The sequence below is a fragment of the Lichenostomus cassidix genome, chromosome 6 (assembly GCF_008360975.1).
Source record: "Lichenostomus cassidix isolate B80296 chromosome 6, HeHo_3.0, whole genome shotgun sequence".
Lineage (NCBI taxonomy): Eukaryota > Metazoa > Chordata > Aves > Passeriformes > Meliphagidae > Lichenostomus > Lichenostomus cassidix.
The window spans coordinates 30,766,802-30,787,855 of NC_139487.1; the positions used below are offsets into that span (position 1 = coordinate 30,766,802).

The 21,054-nt window shown below is 39.8% G+C and overlaps 1 protein-coding gene across 8 annotated transcripts in view; it reads right to left on the bottom strand.

The window, feature by feature from the left end:
• CTNNA3 (catenin alpha 3) overlaps nt 1-21,054 on the bottom strand; it is a 411,474-nt gene that overhangs the window by 290,472 nt on the left and 99,948 nt on the right. The window lies entirely within an intron of this gene.

The following is a 21,054-nucleotide window of genomic DNA, read 5'->3' on the forward strand; positions in this document are numbered from 1 at the left end:
ATTAATTGTCTTTTTAAGACGCCTCTTAAACCTCCACACTTCAGTTCTGTATTTCTTCACTACATGGGTTCTTGAATCTGTGGTCACCTTCCACAGCGCTGGAATTTCTTACATACAGTGGGAAAATACATTCTGCTAATTACCCACTGCAAACAAACATGCAGGAGTCGCTCTGGAGCCAAGTGACCTTCAGGCTGCAGACAGAAGTGACATGAATCACTCCACAGCTGGTTTTGAGGTTTAATATTTTGGCATTTTTGCTATTGGGGCAGGCCTGGGCTGTAAGGAGCAAATACCATCCTCCCAAAAGGTCTTACTCTGTCCTTCCTATTGTGCACTTTGACCCACTGCCCTCAGGTACCTATGGTGTGTGAACAAGGTCCTGGCACTGATTGAGCTACTCACAATGCCCAGATCTTCCAAAGGTCCATGTATTTCTAATTGATGGAGAACTGTACACCATGAGCATTCCCGATGTTGGACACCAGTGAGTTTAGATTAGGCAACATGAGTAAATATTTTCTTATGCCAAGAGACAAAACATTTCGATGTGTCTGCTTCAAGAGGCACAACTGGGTTGATATTCACATAACACCAACACTTCTCCTTTTCTTTTCCTCCATAATGAATCAAAGACTCCCAGGTTCCAGACCCACACATCACAGGACAAATGATAGAAGCAGAGTCACAGAATTAGCACCTCAAAGACTCCTGATGCTCTCACAAGCACTTCCCAGGCATCTGAAATGCCAGGGTCTCTGTAACTCCAGCAGGCCACTGCAGTGCTCTGCAAGAGCATTAACACAACACCCCAGAGCCCCAAACAGCAGGGGATGCACGCTCACCCCAATCCCAGACTGTTAAAACATGGGTTTCTGTAAATATTAAGTGGATACCATTGTTTTCAATGGACCACATCAGCCCAAAACTTGTTATTCTCAACAAGATGGATGTCTTCAAGGAAGCTAGATGGCAGGTAGGTACCTTCTCTCAAAAAACCTCATCATGAAAAAAACCTATGTTAGGCTAAGCCAACAGTTTAGGAGTGAGTCCTTGTTTGTGTTAGCATGTGTACACCTGCTTGCCACCAGTTTGTTGCCAGCTGTGTTCTGATATTGCACAGAAACAGTAAATGCTTCCATTCTGTGGATAAAACAAAACAGTATCCCTAATAAAGCCCCAGCCTTCCAGCTAAGTTAGCAAGAAGAAAGGAGTCTATGGGTTCCAATATTTCTTAATAGGGGGTCACTTTCATGTATCATTTCCCTTTGCAATAAGATCCATACACCAGAAATAGAAGCAGCCAACGGCATCAATCTCTGTCTCACAGTTAAGTGACACCACCATACCCTGGTAGGTCCTTTTACCAAGAAAAAGCTGGGGGAAGTCATTATGCTTGCAAAATACAAACTGAGAGGGAATATAACCTCTAGCAATAAAAAACCCCAGACAATTTTAAAAATAAATCTAGCTACAAGCAACAATCCACACCATCCATCAGTGGATCATGCTAGTACAGCAATGCACAGGGCTGAAACACCCATTAGCAAAGCAAGCCCAAGCATCTGACTGGAAGTCCTGTCCAGAGAAGGTGGTATACAGAAAGATTAATGACTAATTTGGCAAATTCCTGCATGGGTCTCAAGACAGTATTTAAAAAAAACAAACATCATCTATACGAAAAAGCAAATGACTGCTTCAATTAAAAAGTTATGAAAATTTGCAGTACAAACTATTCTCAAGGGATCTGAGAGCTATCACCAACATAAAACTCCCTACAATATACACAGTTTTCAGACACACATTGCAAATATCAGACTTCTTTTGGCAACACACAACAAATGGAAAATGCCAGCCTCAGAAAGCTGTGTAGTAGGCTTGCTCTGCTCAGAGGCCCTTAATTTCTCTTCTTCTCTCTCAAGGCATGTTTTATCCTTTATTATTTCCACTTCTCACACTGGACATGAGAACAGAAATTGTGCAAAAACCGTAACATTGAAGGGGAAAAAAATGCAAGGGCAACACCATGACCTGAGAAATAAAGCCACAATTCCAAAGTCAATGGAAATGTAATAAATTGGGGATATTGCTTCACTACCAATGAAGGAACTCCAAGATGGTGAGTGTAATGAATTACATGTTCATGTACAGTGTCACATACAAGCAGCTGTATTCAGTTCCCAGCTGGTCTAGCAAAAATGGTCTGAACAGGTGAAAAGGTACAGCTTAACTCATGGCCTGATCCTCTTCTCGAGGGAAAGATCTCTTTGCTCTGGAGTTTTGGACAGGTCTCAGGGGCCTGGGCTTCCTAAAGGCAAATCTCACCCGTAAATGCTGTGTATAACAATGGTTTTACTTGGCCACATCAAAGGTACACCCAGGCTTGAGAATCTGTCTCACAACAACAGCTGAGAGTTGAAACCCAAAGAACTAAAAACTGGGGAAAGTACACAGCTGTATTTTCCTAGAAAGTCCCTAAAGATCCCAATGATTTGTAGGTCAGGGACTTCCCAAGCCAGTGAGACCTCTTCCTGGTCCCTCTCTGAATGTGTACACAGCTTCTTTGAAGCCATAGCAATTGGTAACACCCACAACTGCTGCAGCAAGTAAATCTACTATGATATGAAAAGCTGCCTCTTCTCTTTGTTCTGTTGGAAATGAATGATTTCCATTTCTGACACAGAAATACGACTATCACGTCATTAATAATGACACACTGCCAACTTCCAGGGAACATGAATAACATCCACTCAGTCACCTGAAGGGCAGACTTGATCTGAAACCCTGAGATTTCTCTCAGAGAAGGGCAGGGGGTGGGCAGAAGGGCGGGGGGATGTTTTGTAATCAAGATTCAGCTCAGCAGAAAGGAGAATTTTTTTTCCATATTTCTGAAGTCCATCACAATAGTAAACAAACAATAAACCTGCCTGTCCAAAGTACTGCAAACGCTTTTTGACACAGAAGGATACACATGAAGCTCTAAGTTTGACCATATGATCCATACCTGAAAGCTGATGTTCATTAAATTCCTCAAAAACTTCTAACATTTGAGTGAATTAATAGCTCTATTATAAAATAACAAGGCCAAATTCCATCTTATTATTCTACCTAATTATAGAATCTGATTAATTTTGATTGTAAAGTTTCAGAATAAATTAAGGTGAACATAATCAGAGTTCATGATTAATGTTATTTTAATGAACCCCAAGAAATTAACATTTTGCTACTAGAACTTTGCCAAGAATTTTTCTGTAAGCTGAAGCACAGTGTGTACAACTGTGAAAATCCCACATGGCATGGAGCTTCTATTCTACTTGCTCCCCATCAATTTGGGATGTACAGAACTCATTCTGAGGACTGCCTCTTTAGATGGGTAAGCACAAAGCAGCGCCTGCTGGGTGACAGGAAATGAGCCAGGGACACACAGCTCATCTCACCCAGCCCTCTGACATCAAGGCTCCAATGCACTCCTGACAGAGGCCACTTCAAAGTTCCACTATGGCAGGCGTGGCACAGGGAACACTAGTAATATACAAATGAGCATTAATTAGTGCTGCATTAGTAGAGAATTCTTTTGGATTAACAACGTCTGATGATTGCCTTATTAATTGCCTTAGGTCAACTGACATGACCAGGATGGATATTCTCCTAATAAACACCAAAATAATTCAAAATGTGCAGTTATACAAGAATATGTTTTTCCAGCTTTCATAGAATTCTTCCCACTTTGTATTCCCTAAGAAACAGACTTTTAAGGTGGATGCATTTCAGCAATAGTTTTATCTACAATCTAATCATGAAGTGAGTGCATCAATGAAACATATTTCAAAGCCCAATAATTTAAACACTGTTACACCCTAATTCTGTGTTTCTTAGAGAACAAAACCTCATCAACTAGGGTTGAGAATACTCATTAACAGAAAATGATGTGTCCCTGCAGCACTGTGCACTTCAATAATTTCAGTAGTTTTATAAAAGAGTGTGTCATAAATTAGGCACGGAAAGCCATTAACTGAACAATTCATATTGAATAGTTTGCTGTAATTTATGCTTTCAAAAGAAATAATGAAAGTGATTTATTTTTCTAGTAATAGTGATGCACCTCCCTTTTATGTCTTGCTGTTGGTAACCTTGTTTTTAAAGAACCTGTAAACTTGCACAATTAAGGTGGCCTTCACTGCCCAAAAGCCTTGTACTCATTGTCAGGAAAGGAATAAATACAGCTATCAATGGTGTATCTGAATATGCAAATAGGTTTTGTGAACAAGATTTATTTTTGACTTCTGCTTTAGCATTACCTAGACAGTTCATACTTCTCTTTGCCTTCTGCAACAGCTCTTTCTCCAAAATCTAGCTGTCACAATTAAGACTGCCAGCAGTAAAACAGAGCTATTCAGACTGAGATCTGGAGGGAAACACCTCTCACCTCCACCTCCAGAGCTGAGCAGCTTTGCTGCCTACCGAGTAGATGCTAAAGCTTGTCTGACTCCTTTTCTTCATCACAGCTCTTGCAAATATAAATTCATTAATATAATAATGCCAGAGTATGCTAATAAAAATCAACCTTTTTTCTGTTTTTTTCATTCTACCACTGCACAAAGTGATGTTAAGTTTAGGGTTTCTTTTTTATAATCTCTTTGCATCCTAAAGCCTTGAAGACATGATTAACAGCTGTCAGTATGAACTGCCCTAATTCCACTTCCATTGAGGGACTACAACAGAAACTTTAGAAGTTTCTGGAAGGCAAGTCAAATCCTTCCCATCTCAAAGCAAAAACAACTGTATAGGTGCTTCTCTAACTTCTTAAAATCCCTTCAGTCCCTGGGGAATACAGTATCTACATCAGCAGAATGGAATCAGTGAACCTGAGCACAAATAAACATTATTGATTACATTTGCTTTGTAATCCTGTCTACTGTCTGGTTTAAACAGTCACTTCAATGCTGCCTCCTTCCTAAAGCTGTCTTCCATTTCTTTATTTCCCTGAATTTACAAACAGTCTGGCTGAAGATTCCTGGACCCCAAAGAGGCACAATCAATCTCATGGCTCAGCTGTGAGGTGCTGCCAGCCTCTTCTCCCACATCCACAAGCCTTGGCACTCTTGCACTCCTTTCTTCCCTACCTCCATGCATTTTGCTTCAGGATTTTTGAGGTACCACCTTTTCTTTAGCAAAAAAATTAAAATACCCACTCAAGTAAGAACTGATTTCAGATAATTTGAACTGCTAAATTACATTCTAAGATTCCTTCATGTAATAGACCAGTATTTTACTATAAACCAAAACTATTCTTCTAAAAAAAGATTTATTTTATGCTTCCCAGAAATAAGCATTAATGGCTTGGTTTAAGAGTTTGTGTGTAAGTTTTTATTTTACTAAATAAGGGGGGGGGGAAGGAGGCAGAGAGGGAAGGGAATTTATGCAGGGGCATTGTTAATGCCACAGAAATACAACAGTTACCAAAAAAAACGCTCACAGTGCCAGCTAAAACTTGAAGGTTTAAATGCAGAGATAATTCAGCATTACTCCTGAGAGAGGATGTAAAGAAAAGGGATATAAATACCAGAGATACAATTAAGTTATGCTGCAGGAACAAAAAAAATATATTCAAAATTAATATGGACCTCAAAACCAAGATATTTAAGGCTGGTTTTTAAAAGGAGGTACAGGCTAATAAGGCACAACATGAAACAGAAGATGGGAAGGATTAAATTAAGTCTGGACTGAATATACACAGGCAAACCACTTGAGAATGGGATTTGCCTTTCCCAAATGAAAAACATTTTATTTCTATATTCTTTAGTAACAAACATCTCTTGTCTGTGTCAGTAATCAGTACAAGAATATCTGAATGTAAATCCTGTGTATCAGGAGGGATAAAAAAGTTGGCCTTACACACATGAACTAAAAGAAGTAACTGACCACAGAAAGAAAAAGAAGACAGACCTAGATATGCAACTGTGCTCAAGGAGGCAAATAAATATAATGAAGCTCTAATAGATCTATGTCAGACCCTCAATCAAGTGTTTTTATGTTAAAAATAACATTGCTAATGACCTGTTTCACCTAAGAGGACTTCACAGAAAACAAGACAAGTGGAAAAGTAAATCAGAGGCAGAATTATTAATGAATAAACAACAATACATGTAAAGGCACCAAAGTATTGCTCATATGCATCTGAATTCTATTAGATGGGGCAGAGCTCTGCTCTTAGTGGTGTATTTTTCTATTAACACCACAGCTTCCAGGACTACCAGTCAAAGGTAACACTGGAAAATAATTTAAAAAGTAAGGAAGCATTATAAATACAAAATCTTTATCACGTATGTTGTATCATCAATGGTTAACTAAGCTGAAATGTTAGAAGCTGCTTTGTAAGTCCAGTGCCTGCCTGAAGGGTTAACAAACAAGTCAGCAGTGAAGAATGAGGTGAAATGTGGAAACTCCCATTAATAACCCTTGAGAACCTTACAGTGAATTCTCACCCAAAGCCAGTATCTCCATTAAAGCTGTCCAAAAACAAATCAGCATTTCACTGAAGAACATCTTTAGTAAAGACACCCAACAAGGAAAAAAACCCAAAAAATCTAAACAGGAGAAGGGATAGATATGTAAAATGGAAAAAGAGGGAAAACCACAGAGATGCTGACAGAAAAGGAAGATCCCAATGATCCTGTGATGAAGGACTTGACAAAACTCTAACTTGCCCATTATGGGCATGGATTAAGGTGAGGAAGGAAACAGGAAGGAATGAGGAGAGCACAAATGCAGCTGCTCATTCACAATTGGTCCAAAACCAAAATGCAATCCCTTGGGGCAGGGGAGTGAACACAACTCCACCTACATTCAACAAGCTGCCCAGCTCATCTGCCACGGCTGTCAAATAAGGTGTTTGTTCCATCAGAGGGACAGCACAGTGACAGCACAGACAGACAGCACCATCTGAATTGATGGTTTCACTTCAGCTTCAATACTTCCCTCTGTTTGAAGATCTCCATGCAGATCCAGTATTTTCCTTCTGTCTAAAAGGGTTTTGGCTTTGCAGCGATAACTTGCAAAAGATTAGGTTGAAAAAACGTGTTTTTCACCTTCAGTAAAAGCACACCAAACCCCATAAAATATTCTGCTCCCGAAATATTTATAAAAATAAGAGTTTTGCAATCAGATATATTTGATTTAAGGATAATGAAGCAGGTTTTATGGGCTGCAGAATATTATAAATCTTTTCTGATTTCTTTTGGGGTAGAGGGAAAAGGAGAATTGTTGAAAGAAAAGATGATAGATTACATCTGCCTGTGGGTAATAAGGCTTCCTACAAGGAGAAACAGCATACTCTGAATAATTACGTGCCAAAAGAGGCCAAAAGAGACAGAATCTAGTCCTGGGCAGAAATTTCAGCTGCCACAAAATACTTGTAAAAAATACGTGAGGAAAATAGGATGATTTTTCACTGGTTATCAACATTTTTTCTTTTGCTAATTTGCTTAGCTTAAACACTAGGTCAAACCACAATTTCTTCTGCTCTCAGAAATTCTTCCATTTTGCATCATGAAGGTCAGCAGAAACATCAAAACCACAGCACAGTTCAAGGAAAGAAAGAAAAAAAGAGATATAATCAGGCAGTATTTTAACAAAAATATTGAGCATATTTTTCAAATAAAGTTTATAAGACACTACAATAAACCAGAGCATCTGGCAATATAGGCAAAATCAAAAAAGAACAGCATGAAACATTCAATACAGACCACACTTTAAAAAAAAATTAGTAAGACCTCCAAAGCTTAACTCCTTGAAACAAAAGGATGCTCTGGCTCCATTAAAGTCAGTTGCAGTTCTACCACTGGCTTTAGAGAATTCAATATTTTCAAGCAGTGGAAATTTTGCACTTGTACAGGAGATCATTAGGAGTCAGCAGTGGAGATAAGAAGGAGAGCTTTACGTAGCACAGTTGGACACAGGCAATAGCCACAATATGCTGGCTGATCTCGTAATTAAATGCTCATCTGCAGCCTTTCGAGGTATTTCCTGTACTCCAAGAGTATTCCATTAGAGGGTTACTCCTTCCTTCTCACACTGAATAAAGCAACTCATCCATACAGTGATTTAGGAATTTAAATTTTGTGGCACTGACAAGTGGCTATTGGGAGCCTCCCAGCGACTGCCCTGCTCTTGACCACAACCTCCTCCACCTTCTCCTTAAGAGAACCAAAAAGCCACTGAACCAAAACTGTGCTTTACTGCAACACAGTTCTGAGAGACAGACACAGCTGTCCTGATGGATAAAAGAAACTGGAAATCAACATATTGGTCAGTCAAGCCCTCTCTTGCTCACCATGGACCCTTCCTTCCCTACAAACCTGCTCTCAGACTAAGAATTCTCAGCAGGGCTTTCAAGATGCAGTAACTTTATAAACTCCCTCAGGAGCCACTGAAATATTACCCTCTTTCTCCACAGGCTCCTCCAAGAGACACCAGTGCCCAGCTTAGGAAGCTCCAGAAGTTTCTCTCAGATGAGCAGGTTCAGCTCTTCCCAATGAAAATGCCTTCTCCCTTCCTCCCAAAAAGTTCCACCTGGGCATGGGCTACAGTGGCCAACAAGGAAATTAAGTGACCTTTCTCCCTGCCTCTGAGCCAAAATATAATGCACTGTAACATTCAGTAAAGAGTAAACAATTTAATAACAAAAAATTATGCTATCGATCACACCATCCCAGAACATCAAAAGTCACATTTTATATCACAGTTCATAGATCAAAACCACCAGAATAACTTCTATTTTTCTTCTTTGTAGTTTCAGGAACTTCAGGCTATTTTCTAGGTTGCCTTATGTATGACTTCAGCACAAGCTAACGAGATATTGAGTGAGAAATCATTAGCAGCTGGTCAAGTAAAACCACTCCATCAATCATTTTCATTTCTTTAATGTCAAGAATTCTAATTTCAACTCTGGAAAAAATTGTGTTTTAAACTATGAAATACATCACATAAAACAGTGACATTTGATAGTACAGTTTTAGATTCTCAAGTTTATGGTGAAAAAGTCAGTTCAACACATAATGAAGTCATTCTTCCTTAATAACCACCAAACCAGATTATTGGAGGTGAGGGGGAAGGCTGCTTCATCTAGAGCAGGCAAACAAACTACTATCTATTCCAGAATAAATCTATCATTTTGTACTCAAAGCACCTGGAAGAACTGCAAAGCTGTCTTCCGTTGTCTATTTACAAATACATATTCTAGGTTGTTCTTGTATTCCAGTTAGTGAAACATCAACCCATGGCTACCAAAGGACCTTTCAGGAGTCACAGCTTCAGCACTGTGCCTTGCTCCAGTTTTCCTGGTGCTGTTTTTTGCAGACACACTTTTGTAAACAGCTTTCCCACAAGAACTCTCCCTGCTCTTTGGCAGAAGTTCCTGAGGAGAGAACTGCAATCAGTCACACAAAATCCCATCACTGCTGACACACATTTCTGTGCTCAGGAAGAGGCACAGTGACAGGGTCCTGGGGAGGCACAGGACCTGCTTTTCCTTTCAGGTGTCTGTAGCAGAGGCATCCTTCATCTCTCAAGCTGGGTTTACTGGAGCTTTCTGATTATTAGAACAGGAAGATTATGAACGAAGCAACTTTGTGAGAAAGCAAGCTCAGATGGCCAAGTGGCTCCAGTGCCTTTGTCCCCCTCATCTCTGTGCTGATACACAAGTAGGTTACTCTTGCCCTGCTTCCTAGTCCAACACCTTGCAGCAGCACCAAAGTTGGCATCAGTCCTGGAGAGCCTCCTCTAGAACCCTGAGAAAATCTCCTCCCTTCAAGCTTCAGGCTTGTCCACTCCCCATGGACATGGCAGCCCAGGGCAGGCCCCTGTCCCCCAGCCACAATAATTTCCAAGCAGCTTCCTCACCTGATTTTATGTTCACACTGGGAAATTACTGGGGATTTCTGCCACACAATCAAAGTACAGAAAGATTTGGTTGTTTAGGTGTTTGGGTTTTTTTACAATGCATATCCGTTCTCTTCAGAAAAGAAATGTTAATATCAGGGAAGAGCTCACATATTACATTACACAAATGCAATTTGTTTGCTAAAGGTTTAATCTTTTACAGCAAAATTCCTATTTTCTATCTCTTGTACTTAAGTTCCAGTTTATGAACAGATTACAGGATGCAAAATTGTTAGGTAGATTCTAAAATATTAAATTTAGATAAATCTTTCTAATGGAGTTATAAATCTGTCAGGATACAAAAACTCCTGCTGATATGATAAGCTGAATCATTGTTAAATGTACTATTTTCATGCAAATAGCTCATTATGAAATAAACTCCTACTATGCCTAGAACTATTAATAGCTTCTTTTATTAACCAGCCTACCCCAGATGCTTGAACACAAAATTGTAGAAAGGACAGATTATTATCTGTAGATGGCCTGGAAGCTAAAAGCTCCACCAAATTTCAGTCTAGTTTTGATCACTACATACAAAAAGCATTCACTGTAACAAACCTACACTAATCTGTGGAAAAAAGCAATTTGCTGTAAGAAAATGCAGTATGAAGACAGGGAATGTTACTTCAATAAAACTGTAAACCAATAATCAGTGGAGCTAGGAGGGAGCTCATGGTCACTTTGTGCACCCTGAGCACTCTGAAACAGCCTACATATTCCTGGAGCTCCCAAGCAGATGCTGGGCAGCCCAACCAGTCTCAAATATATGCCATGAGAACTCTCTATGGCCTCCCAAGGGAACTTCACTCATCTACATGATTGGTTTTTTTTAACCCAACACTGCCCAGCTTTTGCCTTTTGCCAGTTCTGTTTGTCTTTCTCTGAACAGATATGCAGAATAACTTAACTTACACCTTATGCAAACCTCTTCCAGATCTGACAATATCAGCATGTTCCTCTTCACCTCTTCCTTTTTGTTACACAGACTCAGTTAAGTCAGCTGCTTCCTACTTCTTATAAGTTCTAAACTATTTACTTCATTTTGTTCCTCTTATCAGTCCTTGTTATTCTTAAGATGTGATGCCCAAAATTTGCTACTGAGCTGAGCCCTACTGACAGTTAATTTAATCTCTCATTTCATATGGCATTGGGAGCTGTAAGGCAGTACCACTGCTAAGCCACATATCCTGCATTTTTATGTATACAGTGAACTTCTTCCCAAGGGTAATTATTTGCACTTATTTCAATCTGCAGATTCCAGACCACTTCTCCAGACTAAAAAAAAAATAAAACAAAGGCGGGGGGGATGTTTTTATTGACCTCTAAAATCCTTTGAAGTTGCACCAAGGTAGCATAATTCAAACTCTCAGTATTCCACTCTTCATTCCCTAAGCCATTATTTACTTTTATTTCATTTATTGCTAATGAAAATACACTACACATGTGGGTCCCAGGCCACTCCTTGCAGAATCACACTTGGTTAGGCTATCCCAAATTGACCTGCAATAGATTAAATACCAATTCACTAGGGACATTGTTTTTCAGTGCCCTGCATCTCCCCTCATTATACAATAACTGAGCTTCTCAAGTTTGCTTATGAAAACATCCTCTCAGTGTGCAGCGCTGTGTGCAACATTACATCAGTTTACAATTTCCCTTTTAATCCCTAGCTAGCTATTCTGTCAAAGACCTACATGTATTTGACAAAACATATTTTGAAAACACATGTTTGTGGCTCAGAACCTTCTTCTTATCCTGAGCAGTTTTAGGAAACAAAAATATAAGGATTTCCTGCAGCTTCTTCACAGGTATCCAAGTTAGAGGGGCTGACCTATAAATTCCCTAGATAAAGGAATTTATCTGCTAAATTTAGCTTTTCTGTTACCTGGAAATACTCATTCCTCACAGATGTTTACAACCAAGGCCAATGGTTCACAAACTCCTTTCTTAAATATTCCTGAACTCTTTCTGGCATATATTCCCTTCACCTTATTGACTGCATTAATTTTTTCCAGCCAGCTATTTACATGAAGCCTGAAGCAGGTAGGGAAGACAAAGTAATTTTGAGTTTCTGTCCTCCATTTAGAAAGGTCTTTACTTTCCCTCCTATTATCTCCTTCTAAATTACTTCCAATGCTCAGATTTCCACCCTTTTTTTCCACTAACAAATTTGCAAATGACTTCTTTCTTCTAACTGAGCAAAGAAGCCTTTGGTGCTGATCAGACTATTGATCAGGCTGTGCCTTGCTGCATCGTTTTTGCCACAGAATGTCTGTTACTTGGGCAAAGGAGCAAAGAGCCATTCTGGCTTAGAAACCATCTAAAAAATCTCTGTCTCTCCAGCAGCCAGGCCCCGCAGGACTGAGGGGAAGCATTCACAGCCAGACAGCACTGGTTCCCCAGGACTCCCACAGGAGCACCATGTTACAGAGCAATCCCAGGACACTGCTCATTTACTCCACCTCATTTACTTCCCCAGGCACAGGGAGTAGGAGGACAGAGTCATATTCCAGCTGTTTGCAAGCAATGGATAATTCCAGATTTACAGGCTGGCCGACAGATCTGTATCACAGATATACACAGACTCTTCACTACAAGAATAAGCTAAAGGACAAAAAAATTAAAACTTCCACTCCTCCTGGTCATTTTTTCAGCCTCGCTATTTTACTTAAGTGGTAATGGCTATTTAGGTCTGTAATAGTACTTTACTAGATCTGCATCTAAATAAATGCCAAGCAAGTAATTTTAATATCTGACCTTTGCCAAACATCACATTTTGTCCAGACAAGGAATGAGAAAAAGAGAGCTTCCTATTTTCTTATGATTCTATCAGACATTTAAAATGGCATTGACAATGCTACTGACTAACTGGAAAACAAACAGAGCAAGAACTGAAGCACAACATCAGATATCAGGAATACAGCTGGAGATTCTCCAGAGGAATCTTCCTTCTATTAAATTTTGCCAGTTTATCAAAAGCAGAATCTTCCATGCAAATACAGAAAGCACAACAGATCTGACAAAACCCAGGCATATGCCCTGCCAGCTCTGTTAGATGGCCTTGGGACCAAACTCTGAAAGTTTCAGATCTGCCATTCCCAGTTTTTCTGGGAAGAACTTTGAGGTGCCAGTCCCTGAACAGTCTTGCTCTACAAAATTTCCATTCTTACAGCTGAGAGAGGCAGGTGTTCCGTGAATCACAGTGAGCAAGGAGCCAAACAGCCTCAGGACCTGGCAGTCCTACCCAGGGTTTATTCAGATTTTGGATACTCACTCATATGCAAAAGCACTCTGGTTTCCCACTGGGATCCAGGATAGTGCTTCATCTCAACAATCTGGTCAGTTGTTGCACCACTGTTCAGCAGAGGACAGGTAAGAAACTGATAACAGCCCTGGCAATAGCTGTCAGCATCACCTACGACATCCCAGTGCATTTCATTTCAAAAATCTTGCTTTAATGTATGCACAATTGAACACAGAAGGTGGCTGACAGAGCCCAAAAGATTATTAGGCCTCTTGTTTTTCAAATTAGAAATAAGTTTTTCTGATTACTTCAAAGCTTAGCAGTAAAAACTCCGTTTCCTTGCCAACTGTAGGACACATCACAAATGCCATTATGACCTTACCTCCTTGGCAAACAGCTACAACTGTCACACAGCATTTCATGTTTCCTTTACCTAGTCATTGTTTGGACTCCTTTAGTTCACACTTTCTACTGGAACTTTGCAAAGTTTTCCTCCATTTCACTTCCACTGCAAAGAGTAGACTGGAAATATCATTATGGAACCAAGATGGTTCTGGCTGATGTGACTATGCTCTCTCATGTGTACAGTGTCCATGTGTGCACATGTGCACAGTCAGTAAGGCCACGTTAATAATTAAGTGCTCTTTTGCTGTATTAAGCAGAAAAGAAGCACTAATCAAGTTCCCAGAGAAGAGATTTACCTTGGGCTCCAGTTTTGTTTTCCATTAACAGCATCCAGTGTGCATATAATTATTATATTTCTTATGTTCTCTTATTTACATGGAATAAAAATTGATTATTATTCTTCATTTTTCCTGCAAAGATCTAAATATATTAAAGAAAATGAAGGGAGGAATTCCTTTACCACTTATCTTCTTTTACAGACTGATAATTCCTCCTATACAATAGTAGGGTTTAGAAAAAATTACAACCATTGCTACTTGATAGAAAAGATAATCCTAGATTATTCCTGAGCACAGCCCCTAGTCAAGTAGCTGACTTATTTCTTTTCATCTTTGTATAAAATTTCTTTATTTTTTGCTACTGATAATGAAACAATGATTAAAGACAATTAGAATACCCTAAGATAGCAAGGATTTTCCAGTAAATATAGCAATTAGAATAATTTATTTAATACATTCTACTAAGCAGTGCAGCTGACTGATTTGAGACATTTATTTTCTTTGCATACTCAAAGAGAAAGAAAATGTGCCAATTGGCAACACAGGCTTAGAAAAGCACGAGAAGCAGTTCCTGAGAAAAGCACATCCTGAAAGGACTGAAGCACATCTTTTTTATTAATATGACAGGGGAGGATGGTTCAGTTGTTTACTTTGCCAGCCTTCTGATCATACACATTGGTCACAAATGCAATTATACCAAATTATATTATTCCTTTTAATTTTACTTAACTAAGGAAAGAAGAGTAGCACATCAGACAGGAATAACAAACAACAACTGGAAATTAATCTACTGAAAGCAAAGTTAAAATAAAAGGGAAGTGCCAATAAATGCTGTTTATGACCAAAGACAAATATATGGTTTTGTTTTTTAAGCCTTGTTTTGGTTTTCTTTTCAGAAAGAATATGGAAATGTGGAATTGAGATTTACATCTTCAAGCTCCCAATCTCCTTTAAGTCACTGTTTTAAGATCTGGCTGAACAATTAAGACCAAGTATTATAATTTTTCTGCAATATGACACAATACTGATTTCATCAAAAGTGACCATAAGCTATTTCACATAAAACTCCATTGTTCATTCTTCATAAAAAAGATAAAGGAAAGTTAGGCAAGAAATTAAGTCCAAAAGGCAGCTGACAACTACACAGATATCTCCATTTCTATCAAAGAGAAGCCACTTCTGGTTCTCTAAATTAGGAACTGCAGCATCTCATAGGTTGCTGGCATGCAAGTATCCTAAATCCAAGCAACTATAGGAAAAAGTATTTGGTTTTAGCCATGCAGTAGACCTCAGCTGTCAGGTGATGAAAATCTTAAGGACAGATTTTAATCAATCACTTCCCAAATGACTTCTACAAGGTATTTTTTTTATATAGAGGATTCATGACCACAGAATTTAACACAGTAACTACTCTTGTTTCACCACCTGAAGATTACCAGAGATTACTCAAATGAAAGAAACTTTCCTCTTACTACTTTCTGTAATTTCTTGTCCTGGCTTCATTACCTGAATATCTTTTAATCTTCCATTAGTAAATAATGGGATTTACTGTACATTAAAAGGAGCTGGCAGGGTCATCCAGGATGTTGCACAAACACTGGAATTTATTCAAATGTTCAGCATCGGGCTCCACATATTGAAGAGAGGAGCAATGTCTGGACATTCTCCAGCCCAAGGCACTGCTCAAAGCACAGGCAGCCCAGGCAGGCTGGTTGGAGTTTCAGATGGGCTCTGCCCAGGTTCCCTGGACAGCCATTCCAGCACAAGCAGCTGCTGCTTCAGCCATTCCTCCCAGGGCTGCAGGAAGCGCAGGCTCTGCCCCCAGGCCTCTCCCATCCCCCAGGGCATTAATGGGCAAACAGGACCAGAGCCAGAACTGACCCCAGGGCTACCACGGGCTACTGGCCCTCAGCTGGACTCGCTGCTGCCCACCCCAGCCCTCTGAGCCCAGCACTTTGCCCACTTCTCAGCCCACCCCATGGAAAACTCACCCAGTCCATACTTCAGTCTGTTATGGATGCAGAGTCAGGAGTCTGACCAAAGCCGAGTTAAACAATACTGAGCATTGCTACCACGTTGAACTCGTGTTTAAAGAATGCACAGAGAGATTTGGGGTTATACAGGTCAAAAAATCCTAATTGCTAAGTATGAGGGAAAAGAATTTAAAGCTTTTTGGATGTGTTTAAAAAATTCTTTTAAAAGCTGTATTTGGTCTTCATTGGTCTTCAATACCAACATTCTATGAAGAGTTTCCTGAACTATCAATTATGATCGATTTTTTTGAACTAAAACTGTTACATGAAAAAAGGTAACTTTTAACCTGAAACAGAATACAATTTAGAAAAGCATTTGGACAACAAAAATCAGCTGCATTATACCAGAGGATAAGAACCATGATAAATGCATCTGGAACAGCAGACTTCAGTAGTGTTCCCATAAATGGCATCCTGACCTTTCAAAAAATGACCAGTCTAACATCCTCCAGAAAACAGGAAACTGTTTGAGAAAGGCCATACATAATAACAACCACTTTCAATAAGCTCTAAAAATAGGAAAATTCTTGTAAACTAAACAGCTAGGTATAGGTTGAGTTAAATACTCGATTATTTATTTTTAATGCTTGTTTATTACCATAATCAAGGACTTATTTCATCTTGGGGAGAGCAAATGCTGCATTATTGAAGGTTTCTTGAAATAAAATTAGTCTTCAGCAACCCAATATATTTCCAGTGCTGTCAGGTATACTAAATACAAATTACTGACTCTTGCAGTGAATCATCCTCCACAGAGCCACGAGTCGCTCCTCATGCCACATTACTGCAGTGCAAGCCTCAAGTTCAGATCCGATTAATCCTACAATAGCTCAGCTCAGAGCCGTTCAATGGAAAACAGGGTTTAAGGAGAGAAAAGCTTTCATTATCCTTCTCCAGCTCACGTGCACAGATCCCAGATTACTGCTAAGTCTGGAAGAGCATCTGTAATCAGGTAACTGCAGCTTATTTTTCAGCTGTAAATCTATTTGGGGAATTCACTAGACTGTTTCTGTCTTTTAAGTACGCTTAAGATCCTCCTCCTTAAAAATGCATATCTAATTTCCCTATACAACAAAATGTTCACTGAAAGTTAACATTTAGAAAAATAATTTTCAATTACACATACCGCACACAAAATTGAAGAAAACCCTCAGTAGGAGTGTTGAAAGTCAACTCAATCAACTACTCAGGCAATGTGAACAACAGAATCATGAAAACTACATATTTTCTTGCATAAATACAAGTGTAATATGCCATATGGGCATACCAATTTTACTGGAGTAAATCCTTTTTTGAAAAACATAATACTCAATAAAGTCATAAAAAAATAAAAATACATGAATAAGAAAAGAACTGAGTGACACTTTCCACCCACACATTGAAATTCTTCTCATTTACATTTTGACATACCTCAATTCCAAACTTCTCTGGAACACCAGTTTTCTTAAGATGTCTCAACATGAAGAGGACAATAAAGTAAGAGCATTCAAATCCAGTCTTTTTGTAAAAAGACACAAATACAAGTGTTTTCTATTTGTTCATGCCCCTTTACAGAAGTAAAAGAAAGGATCTAAATAAAGGATTTCAGGAAGGCAGCTATTTCAACCCCTTGCATGAATAACCAACAGCCATTCTGTTCCTGAAGATTTTAACAAGGAATTTCTTCAAACTCCCTGGTTAGTTGAGCCTACCAAGTTTGGGCTCAGCTCCGCAACCAGGGAGCAACTACACAGAACTTAGCAAGTTACACATTTGTGAAAGGAAGTGGGAATAACCACAAGGGGCAAGTCAAACAGTCCCCTACTTTTACCTCCTCAGGTGTCACTGGCAACCTGGGGAAGTGCTGAAAGTCTTTATCAGGAAATCATGAAGTACAAGTAATGTCAAGCTTGAGATACCAATGTGTTTGAGGTATCTGTTTGTCTTCCACTCTCAATGAGTAAGAATGGCAATAAAATAGCACAAAAAACATTATCCATCACAGTCTGCAGATCTAGACAGTGGGTCAGACCTTAAGCTGTTGTTGAAGAGTACTCAATATAGAGGTAGAGCAAGGCATTAGCACTCCACAGCAATCAAATTTAAGAGCTGAGACAAAGAGCAAGGCCCAGAAGCACACTATCAATAAATAAAAACTCCTGGGTTTCCATGCATTTTCTGGTTTTGAATTTCCAATGTTCAGGCTCCAGTAAGTGAACAATTAAGAGTCTGAAATCTAGAAGGACACAACAGCACAAGTCCCAGCTATCCGCTGTGTCCCCTTCCCTGCAGCTAGACCTTCCCCACGGCTGCAGAAGCCTCTGCACTGCATTCCTTTTCCTTAGAGGGCTCAGCCCAGCCCAGCTCCCTCCCTGTCCCAGTTATCCCTCTACTTTCAGGGATCCTAGCTCCTAGTCTCATCCTCACAGCTCTTCAGCTGACGTGCTCACATCCAAACATGTCTTGTACCCAGAATTTGTGGATACAAGCCTGTCCTGAAGCACCAGGCTTCAGAGAAGTTTGAGGGAACCCAGTTTCATAAAGCTCCAGGGGTTGCATTCCCAGCAAGGTCCAAGTACACCCTACATGCAATACAGGTGCTCCACTACCTGCCACCAGCTGCCTCACCTCCCCTGCAGCATCACTCCTGAGCAGTCCCATGCCATCTGCCACAGAGCAGATGACATTCCTGGTCAGCCTCAGCTGGCTTAAGCTGAGGCTACATGGATGGCCAGGGCTTGATTAGCAGTGATATAAATACGTACAGTGTGGTCAACTTCAGTTCATTTCCTGATCTGCCTCAAGGTAAGATGTATCATTATTCTCCTCACATTTTTTAAGTGGAAGCACCACTGGTGTGAGGAGGGCTGGTTTGGCTCTGCTCCCTGCCACACACACAGCACAGCTGTGGGACAGCAGGACACAGCAGCTGCCACCACCTGTGGCACAAGAGCCACAGGCACATCCACACTGAATTACCAATGTCTGAACTAAACATGTAGGTAATCCTAACATAAAAACCCAGTTAAGAAATAGAAACTTTTGGTATACACAACAAGAAAGTGAAATGAGAAAAATACATTGACCCATATACATACACACACATATATGTCCAACCTATAGCCATAACAAGCTGAGAAACTAATGAAGCTCAGATATCATGGAAAAAACATCCCAAAAGTGAGGAGATTTTGATTCAAGGAAGCAGTTCTCATATTATCACTGTATCTGACCTTTCTTTACCATCCTTAACAGTGTAGGAGTGATCTTCATTGAAACCCACAGGAGGATGCAGAACAATCGTTCAGGCACACCTCTCTATTTAATGAAGGCAGAGACAGCAGCACCTGCAATCACTCAGTGCTGCTCACAACAGCCACTTCCACTCACACTCAATCACAACTTTATTATCCCTATTGACCCCCTAGGGAATGTCCTTATTGTGACTGAGTACAAATAGAACTCAAGAAACATGGAGTTAGTGTTGTTGCACTCCAATGACTTCAATAAGTTTTCATTGTAAAGGATGAAGAGATAAGACAAGAACTTTTCATTAGGAAAATCAAGTGCTTATTACTACAACAAAATGATTACTCCCATGGATACATTAATACATTATTATCCACACCAGAGTATGATTCTGCCATTAATATGCTACCCAAACGCACAGTATGTCCTAAAATGCAAATATATCCCCTAACAATGTGTATCTAAAAGTAAATTTCACAAAGGATAACAACAGCACTCTAATTCTGAAGATTTTTTGAAACAATACAGAAGAAAAACTGCTGCCTTTCAGTATTATAAATGCTTTTGCAATTTACTATGTTTCTAAATTACTCTGTGAACTCTATAGGTTCTTGTGGAGAGCATTTTGCTTCACTTTCCATTGTACCATCCTCTGTGATAAAGCCTCTGTGAAAAACAGACACACATAAAAAGCAAGTATCTTCTGAAAACATGTTCCTCCCAGTTTGCATTAAAAACTCTTTAAACAGGATTTTAAAAGACCTTTTACAGATTTAAAAAAATGTTAAAAAAAAGATTTAAAAAATTTATCACTGGCACCAACAAGTTCTTAATTTCATTCTATGTCCTCGAGGCTTATTAAACACTTTAAATAATTGAGGAAAATAAAAAATAAATAAATATAGGAATCACAAAAGCTGTAGTCCTTATAATGTTTCAAATGTTAGGGCTAAATCCTAAATTCCTATACAGTCCAAGCCCTGAGGCCTAGTTTCAAAAGAGCAGACAAGGCAGAGCCTACACAGAATTTAGGCACCCAAGTCCTTGGTAATGCTCCTGTTGAAGCTGAGCACATACTGGGCAGTGCACAACCACCATCAGAGCCAGAGAGACACTGGATGCCTGCAGTGCAGCTCCTAGATCTTCCTGGTGATCCAGCTGCCAGGGAAGGATCCGTGCAGGTGGCAGGCACTGGGTGAGTGAGGTGTCTCTGGGACAATGCAGCTCCCACTGGCAACACTCACATGGGAAGAAGCCTTAAGCAAAGTGATCAAGCCTATGTGCCAGCAAGAAATAGGAGACACATTCCCAGAAAAACAAACCCTTCTGAGCAGCTGACTAGCACAGCTCGAGAGAGTGAGTGCAGAGGGCTGGAATGAGAGCGGGTAGGCTGTGCTTGAGAACCACACAGCAGGAGCACAAAGCCAGGAACAAGGTGTGCACTGTGGGCAAGGAAAAGCTTCCTCTGCCACATACAAGCTGTGGCACAGAGGCTCTCCTGGCCTCACTCAGAGCACAAGGGCAAACACAAACTCCCAGGAAGTATTCCCTAGACAGAGCACTTGCCTGGGGTACAACAGTGTTCCCAAGGAGAAGGGAAACACAACCCTTAAATTGTACTATGGTAACAAATGGCTGTCATCATTTTTACAGCTCATTCAATTCCCAGTCCTGGCTTATTGAAGCTATTAACAGAAGAGCCAAAATGACACTGATAAATCAGCACTGTTTCCTGGATCTATCATCTCTTCTTTAGTGAGTTACAGCTGTGAAATAAAGGAACTGACATCTGATGATCTTCTCACTGAAAAACGTATTTAATGCAGTCTCAGTAATAGGCATAAACTGTTCTCAGTGAGAGTTTTTTCATTCAGTAATAATAATAATTGTATAAGCAGATACAGAGCTCTAAAAGAAACTAAAAACT